Source organism: Labrus bergylta, chromosome 13 (genome assembly GCF_963930695.1).
Source record: "Labrus bergylta chromosome 13, fLabBer1.1, whole genome shotgun sequence".
Classification (NCBI taxonomy): Eukaryota; Metazoa; Chordata; class Actinopteri; order Labriformes; family Labridae; genus Labrus; species Labrus bergylta.
The window spans coordinates 7,487,140-7,500,691 of record NC_089207.1 but is presented as its reverse complement, the minus strand read 5'-3'; the positions used below and the strand labels follow the sequence as shown (position 1 = coordinate 7,500,691).

The window sequence follows — 13,552 nt, the reverse complement described above, 5'->3', positions numbered from 1 at the left end:
ATTCATTTGTCATTCAAGATTACCTCAAAACAAGTAAGTGGTGATAAAAACATAATTTCGAGTTGTCCCTTGTATCTTAATCAATCACTGCTTAGGCTACTATAATAATCCTAAATCTTGTGTGCCTTAATGCAACATTTAAACTTATTTCTGCTGTTCACTGTTCACAAGTTTGCAGGATTGAAAACCTTAATAAATCCACAGTAAAAGTGACGATGCGAAATGGTCAACTTCTGAAAAATCGTCAATTGATTGATAAGTAAGCATCACTTGTTTGCAGGTTTTTTTTAAATTCAATCTTAATAGTAATCATTTATAATAATTCCTGATTTGGTGTAAATGTTTATTATTGATGTGAAAACATTTATAATGATGGTGAATATTTCCAGTTGAATCAAATGTATAATATGGCTACCAGAGTGTTGTGGGGAAGTAAAGAGTAACCTAAGTACAAGTAATTAAAATATGTTAATGCAGTAGTCCTTACGTAAGTAGGCTACATGTACTTTTTGAATGTAAAACTGAACTTTGAAAACAGCCTCCAGAGAGCGTAATATGTATTAATACTCACTGAAAACATTGATGAAAATTGCAAGAAAAAAAAAGAGGACAGACTGCCAAATAAAATCATGTTTCATTTTCCACTGGCCTGTTTCTCTCAGTCCTTTCTCCACTAGTGAGGCAACAGCGCCCTCTTCTGGCTAAAGGAGGTATTAAAAGCTTACAGCACCTGGTATTCCCAGGCGGTCTCCCATCCAAGTACTAACCAGGCCCGACCCTGCTTAGCTTCCGAGATCGGACGAGATCGGGCGTGTTCAGGGTGGTATGGCCGTAAGCGAATAAACAGGTTGTTAAAGGGTTATTTATACATACTTAGGTTTAAAGTAACACCTCGCCAAAATTAGAGCAAGTGACTATGACCTAGTTGATTTTATTACTTTTCTACTCAAACGTGTGGGCCTATGGATAGACTTACACTTAATCTTACTAGATTCAGCAATACTTTGACGCTGGGAGTTAACTAAAGACTTGCAGCTTGTTTTTAAGACTTGTTTCACGACTTGCGGGCAAACTGAACGTTCAAACGTCTGATAAACACATTGAACAAACCGATTCCGTGAAGATTAACTTCCCTCTTTCAAAACTGGCCTGGTTAGTACTTGGATGGGAGACCGCCTGGGAATCCCAGGTGCTGTAAGCTTTCAATACCTGCTTCAGCCAGCAGGGGACGCTGTAACCTCCTGCTATGCACTGCAGTTCTTTTTTTATTTGTCTATCATTGCTTCTACTTTCCTACAAAGTAGCTTACACTGAATTTTGATTGGGGATCATCTATAGCATATATAGGGACTGATTGTAATAATTATGAATTTTCATATAATTAGTAAGTGTTCCTTTGTGATTCCTAATGGAGGATTGTTTTTTTAATGATTAGTTACAATGGAGAATGTGAGGGGATCAAATATGTATGCCCCACAGGGTTATGATTTCTACATGAAACATTGCAATGGCTGATTTATTCATTTGTCATTCAAGATTACCTCAAAACAAGTAAGTGGTGATAAAAACATAATTTCGAGTTGTCCCTTGTATCTTAATCAATCACTGCTTAGGCTACTATAATAATCCTAAATCTTGTGTGCCTTAATGCAACATTTAAACTTATTTCTGCTGTTCACTGTTCACAAGTTTGCAGGATTGAAAACCTTAATAAATCCACAGTAAAAGTGACGATGCGAAATGGTCAACTTCTGAAAAATCGTCAATTGATTGATAAGTAAGCATCACTTGTTTGCAGGTTTTTTTTAAATTCAATCTTAATAGTAATAATTTATAATAATTCCTGATTTGGTGTAAATGTTTATTATTGATGTGAAAACATTTATAATGATGGTGAATATTTCCAGTTGAATCAAATGTATAATATGGCTACCAGAGTGTTGTGGGGAAGTAAAGAGTAACCTAAGTACAAGTAATTAAAATATGTTAATGCAGTAGTCCTTACGTAAGTAGGCTACATGTACTTTTTGAATGTAAAACTGAACTTTGAAAACAGCCTCCAGAGAGCGTAATATGTATTAATACTCACTGAAAACATTGATGAAAATTGCAACAAAAAAAAAGAGGACAGACTGCCAAATAAAATCATGTTTCATTTTCCACTGGCCTGTTTCTCTCAGTCCTTTCTCCACTAGTGAGGCAACAGCGCCCTCTTCTGGCTAAAGGAGGTATTAAAAGCTTACAGCACCTGGTATTCCCAGGCGGTCTCCCATCCAAGTACTAACCAGGCCCGACCCTGCTTAGCTTCCGAGATCGGACGTGTTCAGGGTGGTATGGCCGTAAGCGAATGAACAGGTTGTTAAAGGGTTATTTATACATACTTAGGTTTAAAGTAACACCTCGCCAAAATTAGAGCAAGTGACTATGACCTAGTTGATTTTATTACTTTTCTACTCAAACGTGTGGGCCTATGGATAGACTTACACTTAATCTTACTAGATTCAGCAATACTTTGACGCTGGGAGTTAACTAAAGACTTGCAGCTTGTTTTTAAGACTTGTTTCACGACTTGCGGGCAAACTGAACGTTCAAACGTCTGATAAACACATTGAACAAACCGATTCCGTGAAGATTAACTTCCCTCTTTCAAAACTGGCCTGGTTAGTACTTGGATGGGAGACCGCCTGGGAATCCCAGGTGCTGTAAGCTTTCAATACCTGCTTCAGCCAGCAGGGGACGCTGTAACCTCCTGCTATGCACTGCAGTTCTTTTTTTATTTGTCTATCATTGCTTCTACTTTCCTACAAAGTAGCTTACACTGAATTTTGATTGGGGATCATCTATAGCATATATAGGGACTGATTGTAATAATTATGAATTTTCATATAATTAGTAAGTGTTCCTTTGTGATTCCTAATGGAGGATTGTTTTTTTAATGATTAGTTACAATGGAGAATGTGAGGGGATCAAATATGTATGCCCCACAGGGTTATGATTTCTACATGAAACATTGCAATGGCTGATTTATTCATTTGTCATTCAAGATTACCTCAAAACAAGTAAGTGGTGATAAAAACATAATTTCGAGTTGTCCCTTGTATCTTAATCAATCACTGCTTAGGCTACTATAATAATCCTAAATCTTGTGTGCCTTAATGCAACATTTAAACTTATTTCTGCTGTTCACTGTTCACAAGTTTGCAGGATTGAAAACCTTAATAAATCCACAGTAAAAGTGACGATGCGAAATGGTCAACTTCTGAAAAATCGTCAATTGATTGATAAGTAAGCATCACTTGTTTGCAGGTTTTTTTTAAATTCAATCTTAATAGTAATCATTTATAATAATTCCTGATTTGGTGTAAATGTTTATTATTGATGTGAAAACATTTATAATGATGGTGAATATTTCCAGTTGAATCAAATGTATAATATGGCTACCAGAGTGTTGTGGGGAAGTAAAGAGTAACCTAAGTACAAGTAATTAAAATATGTTAATGCAGTAGTCCTTACGTAAGTAGGCTACATGTACTTTTTGAATGTAAAACTGAACTTTGAAAACAGCCTCCAGAGAGCGTAATATGTATTAATACTCACTGAAAACATTGATGAAAATTGCAACAAAAAAAAAGAGGACAGACTGCCAAATAAAATCATGTTTCATTTTCCACTGGCCTGTTTCTCTCAGTCCTTTCTCCACTAGTGAGGCAACAGCGCCCTCTTCTGGCTAAAGGAGGTATTAAAAGCTTACAGCACCTGGTATTCCCAGGCGGTCTCCCATCCAAGTACTAACCAGGCCCGACCCTGCTTAGCTTCCGAGATCGGACGAGATCGGGCATGTTCAGGGTGGTATGGCCGTAAGCGAATGAACAGGTTGTTGAAGGGTTATTTATACATACTTAGGTTTAAAGTAACACCTCGCCAAAATTAGAGCAAGTGACTATGACCTAGTTGATTTTATTACTTTTCTACTCAAACGTGTGGGCCTATGGATAGACTTACACTTAATCTTACTAGATTCAGCAATACTTTGACGCTGGGAGTTAACTAAAGACTTGCAGCTTGTTTTTAAGACTTGTTTCACGACTTGCGGGCAAACTGAACGTTCAAACGTCTGATAAACACATTGAACAAACCGATTCCGTGAAGATTAACTTCCCTCTTTCAAAACTGGCCTGGTTAGTACTTGGATGGGAGACCGCCTGGGAATCCCAGGTGCTGTAAGCTTTCAATACCTGCTTCAGCCAGCAGGGGACGCTGTAACCTCCTGCTATGCACTGCAGTTCTTTTTTTATTTGTCTATCATTGCTTCTACTTTCCTACAAAGTAGCTTACACTGAATTTTGATTGGGGATCATCTATAGCATATATAGGGACTGATTGTAATAATTATGAATTTTCATATAATTAGTAAGTGTTCCTTTGTGATTCCTAATGGAGGATTGTTTTTTTAATGATTAGTTACAATGGAGAATGTGAGGGGATCAAATATGTATGCCCCACAGGGTTATGATTTCTACATGAAACATTGCAATGGCTGATTTATTCATTTGTCATTCAAAGATTACCTCAAAACAAGTAAGTGGTGATAAAAACATAATTTCGAGTTGTCCCTTGTATCTTAATCAATCACTGCTTAGGCTACTATAATAATCCTAAATCTTGTGTGCCTTAATGCAACATTTAAACTTATTTCTGCTGTTCACTGTTCACAAGTTTGCAGGATTGAAAACCTTAATAAATCCACAGTAAAAGTGACGATGCGAAATGGTCAACTTCTGAAAAATCGTCTATTGATTGATAAGTAAGCATCACTTGTTTGCAGGTTTTTTTTAAATTCAATCTTAATAGTAATCATTTATAATAATTCCTGATTTGGTGTAAATGTTTATTATTGATGTGAAAACATTTATAATGATGGTGAATATTTCCAGTTGAATCAAATGTATAATATGGCTACCAGAGTGTTGTGGGGAAGTAAAGAGTAACCTAAGTACAAGTAATTAAAATATGTTAATGCAGTAGTCCTTACGTAAGTAGGCTACATGTACTTTTTGAATGTAAAACTGAACCTTTAAAACAGCCTCCAGAGAGCGTAATATGTATTAATACTCACTGAAAACATTGATGAAAATTGCAACAAAAAAAAAGAGGACAGACTGCCAAATAAAATCATGTTTCATTTTCCACTGGCCTGTTTCTCTCAGTCCTTTCTCCACTAGTGAGGCAACAGCGCCCTCTTCTGGCTAAAGGAGGTATTAAAAGCTTACAGCACCTGGTATTCCCAGGCGGTCTCCCATCCAAGTACTAACCAGGCCCGACCCTGCTTAGCTTCCGAGATCGGACGAGATCGGGCGTGTTCAGGGTGGTATGGCCGTAAGCGAATGAACAGGTTGTTAAAGGGTTATTTATACATACTTAGGTTTAAAGTAACACCTCGCCAAAATTAGAGCAAGTGACTATGACCTAGTTGATTTTATTACTTTTCTACTCAAACGTGTGGGCCTATGGATAGACTTACACTTAATCTTACTAGATTCAGCAATACTTTGACGCTGGGAGTTAACTAAAGACTTGCAGCTTGTTTTTAAGACTTGTTTCACGACTTGCGGGCAAACTGAACGTTCAAACGTCTGATAAACACATTGAACAAACCGATTCCGTGAAGATTAACTTCCCTCTTTCAAAACTGGCCTGGTTAGTACTTGGATGGGAGACCGCCTGGGAATACCAGGTGCTGTAAGCTTTTAATACCTGCTTCAGCCAGCAGGGGGCGCTGTAACCTCCTGCTATGCACTGCAGTTCTTTTTTTATTTGTCTATCATTGCTTCTACTTTCCTACAAAGTAGCTTACACTGAATTTTGATTGGGGATCATCTATAGCATATATAGGGACTGATTGTAATAATTATGAATTTTCATATAATTAGTAAGTGTTCCTTTGTGATTCCTAATGGAGGATTGTTTTTTTTAATGATTAGTTACAATGGAGAATGTGAGGGGATCAAATATGTATGCCCCACAGGGTTATGATTTCTACATGAAACATTGCAATGGCTGATTTATTCATTTGTCATTCAAGATTACCTCAAAACAAGTAAGTGGTGATAAAAACATAATTTCGAGTTGTCCCTTATATCTTAATCAATCACTGCTTAGGCTACTATAATAATCCTAAATCTTGTGTGCCTTAATGCAACATTTAAACTTATTTCTGCTGTTCACTGTTCACAAGTTTGCAGTATTGAAAACCTTAATAAATCCACAGTAAAAGTGACGATGCAAAATGGTCAACTTCTGAAAAATCGTCAATTGATTCTGAAAAAATATTGATTGATAAGTAAGCATCACTTGTTTGCAGGTTTTTTTTAAATTCAATCTTAATAGTAATCATTTATAATAATTCCTGATTTGGTGTAAATGTTTATTATTGATGTGAAAACATTTATAATGATGGTGAATATTTCCAGTTGAATCAAATGTATAATATGGCTACCAGAGTGTTGTGGGGAAGTAAAGAGTAACCTAAGTACAAGTAATTAAAATATGTTAATGCAGTAGTCCTTACTTAAGTAGGCTACATGTACTTTTTGAATGTAAAACTGAACTTTGAAAACAGCCTCCAGAGAGCGTAATATGTATTAATACTCACTGAAAACATTGATGAAAATTGCAACAACAAAAAAAAAAGAGAGGACAGACTGCCAAATAAAATCATGTTTCATTTTCCACTGGCCTGTTTCTCTCAGTCCTTTCTCCACTAGTGAGGCAACAGCGCCCTCTTCTGGCTAAAGGAGGTATTAAAAGCTTACAGCACCTGGTATTCCCAGGCGGTCTCCCATCCAAGTACTAACCAGGCCCGACCCTGCTTAGCTTCCGAGATCGGACGAGATCGGGCGTGTTCAGGGTGGTATGGCCGTAAGCGAATGAACAGGTTGTTAAAGGGTTATTTATACATACTTAGGTTTAAAGTAACACCTCGCCAAAATTAGAGCAAGTGACTATGACCTAGTTGATTTTATTACTTTTCTACTCAAACGTGTGGGCCTATGGATAGACTTACACTTAATCTTACTAGATTCAGCAATACTTTGACGCTGGGAGTTAACTAAAGACTTGCAGCTTGTTTTTAAGACTTGTTTCACGACTTGCGGGCAAACTGAACGTTCAAACGTCTGATAAACACATTGAACAAACCGATTCCGTGAAGATTAACTTCCCTCTTTCAAAACTGGCCTGGTTAGTACTTGGATGGGAGACCGCCTGGGAATCCCAGGTGCTGTAAGCTTTTAATACCTGCTTCAGCCAGCAGGGGGCGCTGTAACCTCCTGCTATGCACTGCAGTTCTTTTTTTATTTGTCTATCATTGCTTCTACTTTCCTACAAAGTAGCTTACACTGAATTTTGATTGGGGATCATCTATAGCATATATAGGGACTGATTGTAATAATTATGAATTTTCATATAATTAGTAAGTGTTCCTTTGTGATTCCTAATGGAGGATTGTTTTTTTTAATGATTAGTTACAATGGAGAATGTGAGGGGATCAAATATGTATGCCCCACAGGGTTATGATTTCTACATGAAACATTGCAATGGCTGATTCATTCATTTGTCATTCAAGATTACCTCAAAACAAGTAAGTGGTGATAAAAACATAATTTCGAGTTGTCCCTTATATCTTAATCAATCACTGCTTAGGCTACTATAATAATCCTAAATCTTGTGTGCCTTAATGCAACATTTAAACTTATTTCTGCTGTTCACTGTTCACAAGTTTGCAGTATTGAAAACCTTAATAAATCCACAGTAAAAGTGACGATGCAAAATGGTCAACTTCTGAAAAATCGTCAATTGATTCTGAAAAAATATTGATTGATAAGTAAGCATCACTTGTTTGCAGGTTTTTTTTAAATTCAATCTTAATAGTAATCATTTATAATAATTCCTGATTTGGTGTAAATGTTTATTATTGATGTGAAAACATTTATAATGATGGTGAATATTTCCAGTTGAATCAAATGTATAATATGGCTACCAGAGTGTTGTGGGGAAGTAAAGAGTAACCTAAGTACAAGTAATTAAAATATGTTAATGCAGTAGTCCTTACGTAAGTAGGCTACATGTACTTTTTGAATGTAAAACTGAACTTTGAAAACAGCCTCCAGAGAGCGTAATATGTATTAATACTCACTGAAAACATTGATGAAAATTGCAACAAAAAAAAAGAGGACAGACTGCCAAATAAAATCATGTTTCATTTTCCACTGGCCTGTTTCTCTCAGTCCTTTCTCCACTAGTGAGGCAACAGCGCCCTCTTCTGGCTAAAGGAGGTATTAAAAGCTTACAGCACCTGGTATTCCCAGGCGGTCTCCCATCCAAGTACTAACCAGGCCCGACCCTGCTTAGCTTCCGAGATCGGACGAGATCGGGCGTGTTCAGGGTGGTATGGCCGTAAGCGAATGAACAGGTTGTTAAAGGGTTATTTATACATACTTAGGTTTAAAGTAACACCTCGCCAAAATTAGAGCAAGTGACTATGACCTAGTTGATTTTATTACTTTTCTACTCAAACGTGTGGGCCTATGGATAGACTTACACTTAATCTTACTAGATTCAGCAATACTTTGACGCTGGGAGTTAACTAAAGACTTGCAGCTTGTTTTTAAGACTTGTTTCACGACTTGCGGGCAAACTGAACGTTCAAACGTCTGATAAACACATTGAACAAACCGATTCCGTGAAGATTAACTTCCCTCTTTCAAAACTGGCCTGGTTAGTACTTGGATGGGAGACCGCCTGGGAATACCAGGTGCTGTAAGCTTTTAATACCTGCTTCAGCCAGCAGGGGGCGCTGTAACCTCCTGCTATGCACTGCAGTTCTTTTTTTATTTGTCTATCATTGCTTCTACTTTCCTACAAAGTAGCTTACACTGAATTTTGATTGGGGATCATCTATAGCATATATAGGGACTGATTGTAATAATTATGAATTTTCATATAATTAGTAAGTGTTCCTTTGTGATTCCTAATGGAGGATTGTTTTTTTAATGATTAGTTACAATGGAGAATGTGAGGGGATCAAATATGTATGCCCCACAGGGTTATGATTTCTACATGAAACATTGCAATGGCTGATTTATTCATTTGTCATTCAAGATTACCTCAAAACAAGTAAGTGGTGATAAAAACATAATTTCGAGTTGTCCCTTGTATCTTAATCAATCACTGCTTAGGCTACTATAATAATCCTAAATCTTGTGTGCCTTAATGCAACATTTAAACTTATTTCTGCTGTTCACTGTTCACAAGTTTGCAGGATTGAAAACCTTAATAAATCCACAGTAAAAGTGACGATGCGAAATGGTCAACTTCTGAAAAATCGTCAATTGATTGATAAGTAAGCATCACTTGTTTGCAGGTTTTTTTTAAATTCAATCTTAATAGTAATCATTTATAATAATTCCTGATTTGGTGTAAATGTTTATTATTGATGTGAAAACATTTATAATGATGGTGAATATTTCCAGTTGAATCAAATGTATAATATGGCTACCAGAGTGTTGTGGGGAAGTAAAGAGTAACCTAAGTACAAGTAATTAAAATATGTTAATGCAGTAGTCCTTACGTAAGTAGGCTACATGTACTTTTTGAATGTAAAACTGAACTTTGAAAACAGCCTCCAGAGAGCGTAATATGTATTAATACTCACTGAAAACATTGATGAAAATTGCAACAACAAAAAAAAAAGAGAGGACAGACTGCCAAATAAAATCATGTTTCATTTTCCACTGGCCTGTTTCTCTCAGTCCTTTCTCCACTAGTGAGGCAACAGCGCCCTCTTCTGGCTAAAGGAGGTATTAAAAGCTTACAGCACCTGGTATTCCCAGGCGGTCTCCCATCCAAGTACTAACCAGGCCCGACCCTGCTTAGCTTCTGAGATCGGACGAGATCGGGCGTGTTCAGGGTGGTATGGCCGTAAGCGAATGAACAGGTTGTTAAAGGGTTATTTATACATTCTTAGGTTTAAAGTAACACCTCGCCAAAATTAGAGCAAGTGACTATGACCTAGTTGATTTTATTACTTTTCTACTCAAACGTGTGGGCCTATGGATAGACTTACACTTAATCTTACTAGATTCAGCAATACTTTGACGCTGGGAGTTAACTAAAGACTTGCAGCTTGTTTTTAAGACTTGTTTCACGACTTGCGGGCAAACTGAACGTTCAAACGTCTGATAAACACATTGAACAAACCGATTCCGTGAAGATTAACTTCCCTCTTTCAAAACTGGCCTGGTTAGTACTTGGATGGGAGACCGCCTGGGAATCCCAGGTGCTGTAAGCTTTTAATACCTGCTTCAGCCAGCAGGGGGCGCTGTAACCTCCTGCTATGCACTGCAGTTCTTTTTTTATTTGTCTATCATTGCTTCTACTTTCCTACAAAGTAGCTTACACTGAATTTTGATTGGGGATCATCTATAGCATATATAGGGACTGATTGTAATAATTATGAATTTTCATATAATTAGTAAGTGTTCCTTTGTGATTCCTAATGGAGGATTGTTTTTTTTAATGATTAGTTACAGTGGAGAATGTGAGGGGATCAAATATGTATGCCCCACAGGGTTATGATTTCTACATGAAACATTGCAATGGCTGATTTATTCATTTGTCATTCAAGATTACCTCAAAACAAGTAAGTGGTGATAAAAACATAATTTCGAGTTGTCCCTTATATCTTAATCAATCACTGCTTAGGCTACTATAATAATCCTAAATCTTGTGTGCCTTAATGCAACATTTAAACTTATTTCTGCTGTTCACTGTTCACAAGTTTGCAGTATTGAAAACCTTAATAAATCCACAGTAAAAGTGACGATGCAAAATGGTCAACTTCTGAAAAATCGTCAATTGATTCAGAAAAAATATTGATTGATAAGTAAGCATCACTTGTTTGCAGGTTTTTTTTTAATTCAATCTTAATAGTAATCATTTATAATAATTCCTGATTTGGTGTAAATGTTTATTATTGATGTGAAAACATTTATAATGATGGTGAATATTTCCAGTTGAATCAAATGTATAATATGGCTACCAGAGTGTTGTGGGGAAGTAAAGAGTAACCTAAGTACAAGTAATTAAAATATGTTAATGCAGTAGTCCTTACGTAAGTAGGCTACATGTACTTTTTGAATGTAAAACTGAACTTTGAAAACAGCCTCCAGAGAGCGTAATATGTATTAATACTCACTGAAAACATTGATGAAAATTGCAACAAAAAAAAGAGGACAGACTGCCAAATAAAATCATGTTTCATTTTCCACTGGCCTGTTTCTCTCAGTCCTTTCTCCACTAGTGAGGCAACAGCGCCCTCTTCTGGCTAAAGGAGGTATTAAAAGCTTACAGCACCTGGTATTCCCAGGCGGTCTCCCACCCAAGTACTAACCAGGCCCGACCCTGCTTAGCTTCCGAGATCGGACGAGATCGGGCGTGTTCAGGGTGGTATGGCCGTAAGCGAATGAACAGGTTGTTAAAGGGTTATTTATACATACTTAGGTTTAAAGTAACACCTCGCCAAAATTAGAGCAAGTGACTATGACCTAGTTGATTTTATTACTTTTCTACTCAAACGTGTGGGCCTATGGATAGATTTACACTTAATCTTACTAGATTCAGCAATACTTTGACGCTGGGAGTTAACTAAAGACTTGCAGCTTGTTTTTAAGACTTGTTTCACGACTTGCGGGCAAACTGAACGTTCAAACGTCTGATAAACACATTGAACAAACCGATTCCGTGAAGATTAACTTCCCTCTTTCAAAACTGGCCTGGTTAGTACTTGGATGGGAGACCGCCTGGGAATCCCAGGTGCTGTAAGCTTTTAATACCTGCTTCAGCCAGCAGGGGACGCTGTAACCTCCTGCTATGCACTGCAGTTCTTTTTTTATTTGTCTATCATTGCTACTACTTTCCTACAAAGTAGCTTACACTGAATTTTGATTGGGGATCATCTATAGCATATATAGGGACTGATTGTAATAATTATGAATTTTCATATAATTAGTAAGTGTTCCTTTGTGATTCCTAATGGAGGATTGTTTTTTTAATGATTAGTTACAATGGAGAATGTGAGGGGATCAAATATGTATGCCCCACAGGGTTATGATTTCTACATGAAACATTGCAATGGCTGATTTATTCATTTGTCATTCAAGATTACCTCAAAACAAGTAAGTGGTGATAAAAACATAATTTCGAGTTGTCCCTTGTATCTTAATCAATCACTGCTTAGGCTACTATAATAATCCTAAATCTTGTGTGCCTTAATGCAACATTTAAACTTATTTCTGCTGTTCACTGTTCACAAGTTTGCAGTATTGAAAACCTTAATAAATCCACAGTAAAAGTGACGATGCAAAATGGTCAACTTCTGAAAAATCGTCAATTGATTCTGAAAAAATATTGATTGATAAGTAAGCATCACTTGTTTGCAGGTTTTTTTTTAATTCAATCTTAATAATAATCATTTATAATAATTCCTGATTTGGTGTAAATGTTTATTATTGATGTGAAAACATTTATAATGATGGTGAATATTTCCAGTTGAATCAAATGTATAATATGGCTACCAGAGTGTTGTGGGGAAGTAAAGAGTAACCTAAGTACAAGTAATTAAAATATGTTAATGCAGTAGTCCTTACGTAAGTAGGCTACATGTACTTTTTGAATGTAAAACTGAACTTTGAAAACAGCCTCCAGAGAGCGTAATATGTATTAATACTCACTGAAAACATTGATGAAAATTGCAACAAAAAAAAGAGGACAGACTGCCAAATAAAATCATGTTTCATTTTCCACTGGCCTGTTTCTCTCAGTCCTTTCTCCACTAGTGAGGCAACAGCGCCCTCTTCTGGCTAAAGGAGGTATTAAAAGCTTACAGCACCTGGTATTCCCAGGCGGTCTCCCATCCAAGTACTAACCAGGCCCGACCCTGCTTAGCTTCCGAGATCGGACGAGATCGGGCGTGTTCAGGGTGGTATGGCCGTAAGCGAATGAACAGGTTGTTAAAGGGTTATTTATACATACTTAGGTTTAAAGTAACACCTCGCCAAAATTAGAGCAAGTGACTATGACCTAGTTGATTTTATTACTTTTCTACTCAAACGTGTGGGCCTATGGATAGACTTACACTTAATCTTACTAGATTCAGCAATACTTTGACGCTGGGAGTTAACTAAAGACTTGCAGCTTGTTTTTAAGACTTGTTTCACGACTTGCGGGCAAACTGAACGTTCAAACGTCTGATAAACACATTGAACAAACCGATTCCGTGAAGATTAACTTCCCTCTTTCAAAACTGGCCTGGTTAGTACTTGGATGGGAGACCGCCTGGGAATCCCAGGTGCTGTAAGCTTTTAATACCTGCTTCAGCCAGCAGGGGACGCTGTAACCTCCTGCTATGCACTGCAGTTCTTTTTTTATTTGTCTATCATTGCTTCTACTTTCCTACAAAGTAGCTTACACTGAATTTTGATTGGGGATCATCTAT

General features: G+C 37.0%; 8 non-coding genes and 1 pseudogene across 8 annotated transcripts; all 9 read right to left on the bottom strand.

Annotated features, from left to right (window-relative positions):
• Positions 1–718: 718 nt before the first annotated feature.
• Positions 719–837, bottom strand: LOC136182001 (5S ribosomal RNA). The gene has a single exon (XR_010668319.1). It is a non-coding gene; the product is annotated as a 5S ribosomal RNA (ribosomal RNA).
• Positions 838–2,236: 1,399 nt separating this feature from the next.
• Positions 2,237–2,345, bottom strand: LOC136181861 (5S ribosomal RNA; annotated as a pseudogene).
• Positions 2,346–3,744: 1,399 nt separating this feature from the next.
• LOC136181403 (5S ribosomal RNA) lies at positions 3,745–3,863 on the bottom strand. The gene has a single exon (XR_010667751.1). It is a non-coding gene; the product is annotated as a 5S ribosomal RNA (ribosomal RNA).
• Positions 3,864–5,263: 1,400 nt separating this feature from the next.
• On the bottom strand, positions 5,264–5,382 carry LOC136182000 (5S ribosomal RNA). Its single transcript, XR_010668318.1, has one exon. It is a non-coding gene; the product is annotated as a 5S ribosomal RNA (ribosomal RNA).
• Positions 5,383–6,805: 1,423 nt separating this feature from the next.
• LOC136181999 (5S ribosomal RNA) lies at positions 6,806–6,924 on the bottom strand. Its single transcript, XR_010668317.1, has one exon. It is a non-coding gene; the product is annotated as a 5S ribosomal RNA (ribosomal RNA).
• A 1,417-nt stretch (positions 6,925–8,341) lies between these two features.
• Positions 8,342–8,460, bottom strand: LOC136181998 (5S ribosomal RNA). The gene has a single exon (XR_010668316.1). It is a non-coding gene; the product is annotated as a 5S ribosomal RNA (ribosomal RNA).
• Positions 8,461–9,865: 1,405 nt separating this feature from the next.
• LOC136181645 (5S ribosomal RNA) lies at positions 9,866–9,984 on the bottom strand. Its single transcript, XR_010667992.1, has one exon. It is a non-coding gene; the product is annotated as a 5S ribosomal RNA (ribosomal RNA).
• Positions 9,985–11,400: 1,416 nt separating this feature from the next.
• Positions 11,401–11,519, bottom strand: LOC136181348 (5S ribosomal RNA). The gene has a single exon (XR_010667697.1). It is a non-coding gene; the product is annotated as a 5S ribosomal RNA (ribosomal RNA).
• Positions 11,520–12,934: 1,415 nt separating this feature from the next.
• On the bottom strand, positions 12,935–13,053 carry LOC136181997 (5S ribosomal RNA). The gene has a single exon (XR_010668315.1). It is a non-coding gene; the product is annotated as a 5S ribosomal RNA (ribosomal RNA).
• Positions 13,054–13,552: the final 499 nt, after the last annotated feature.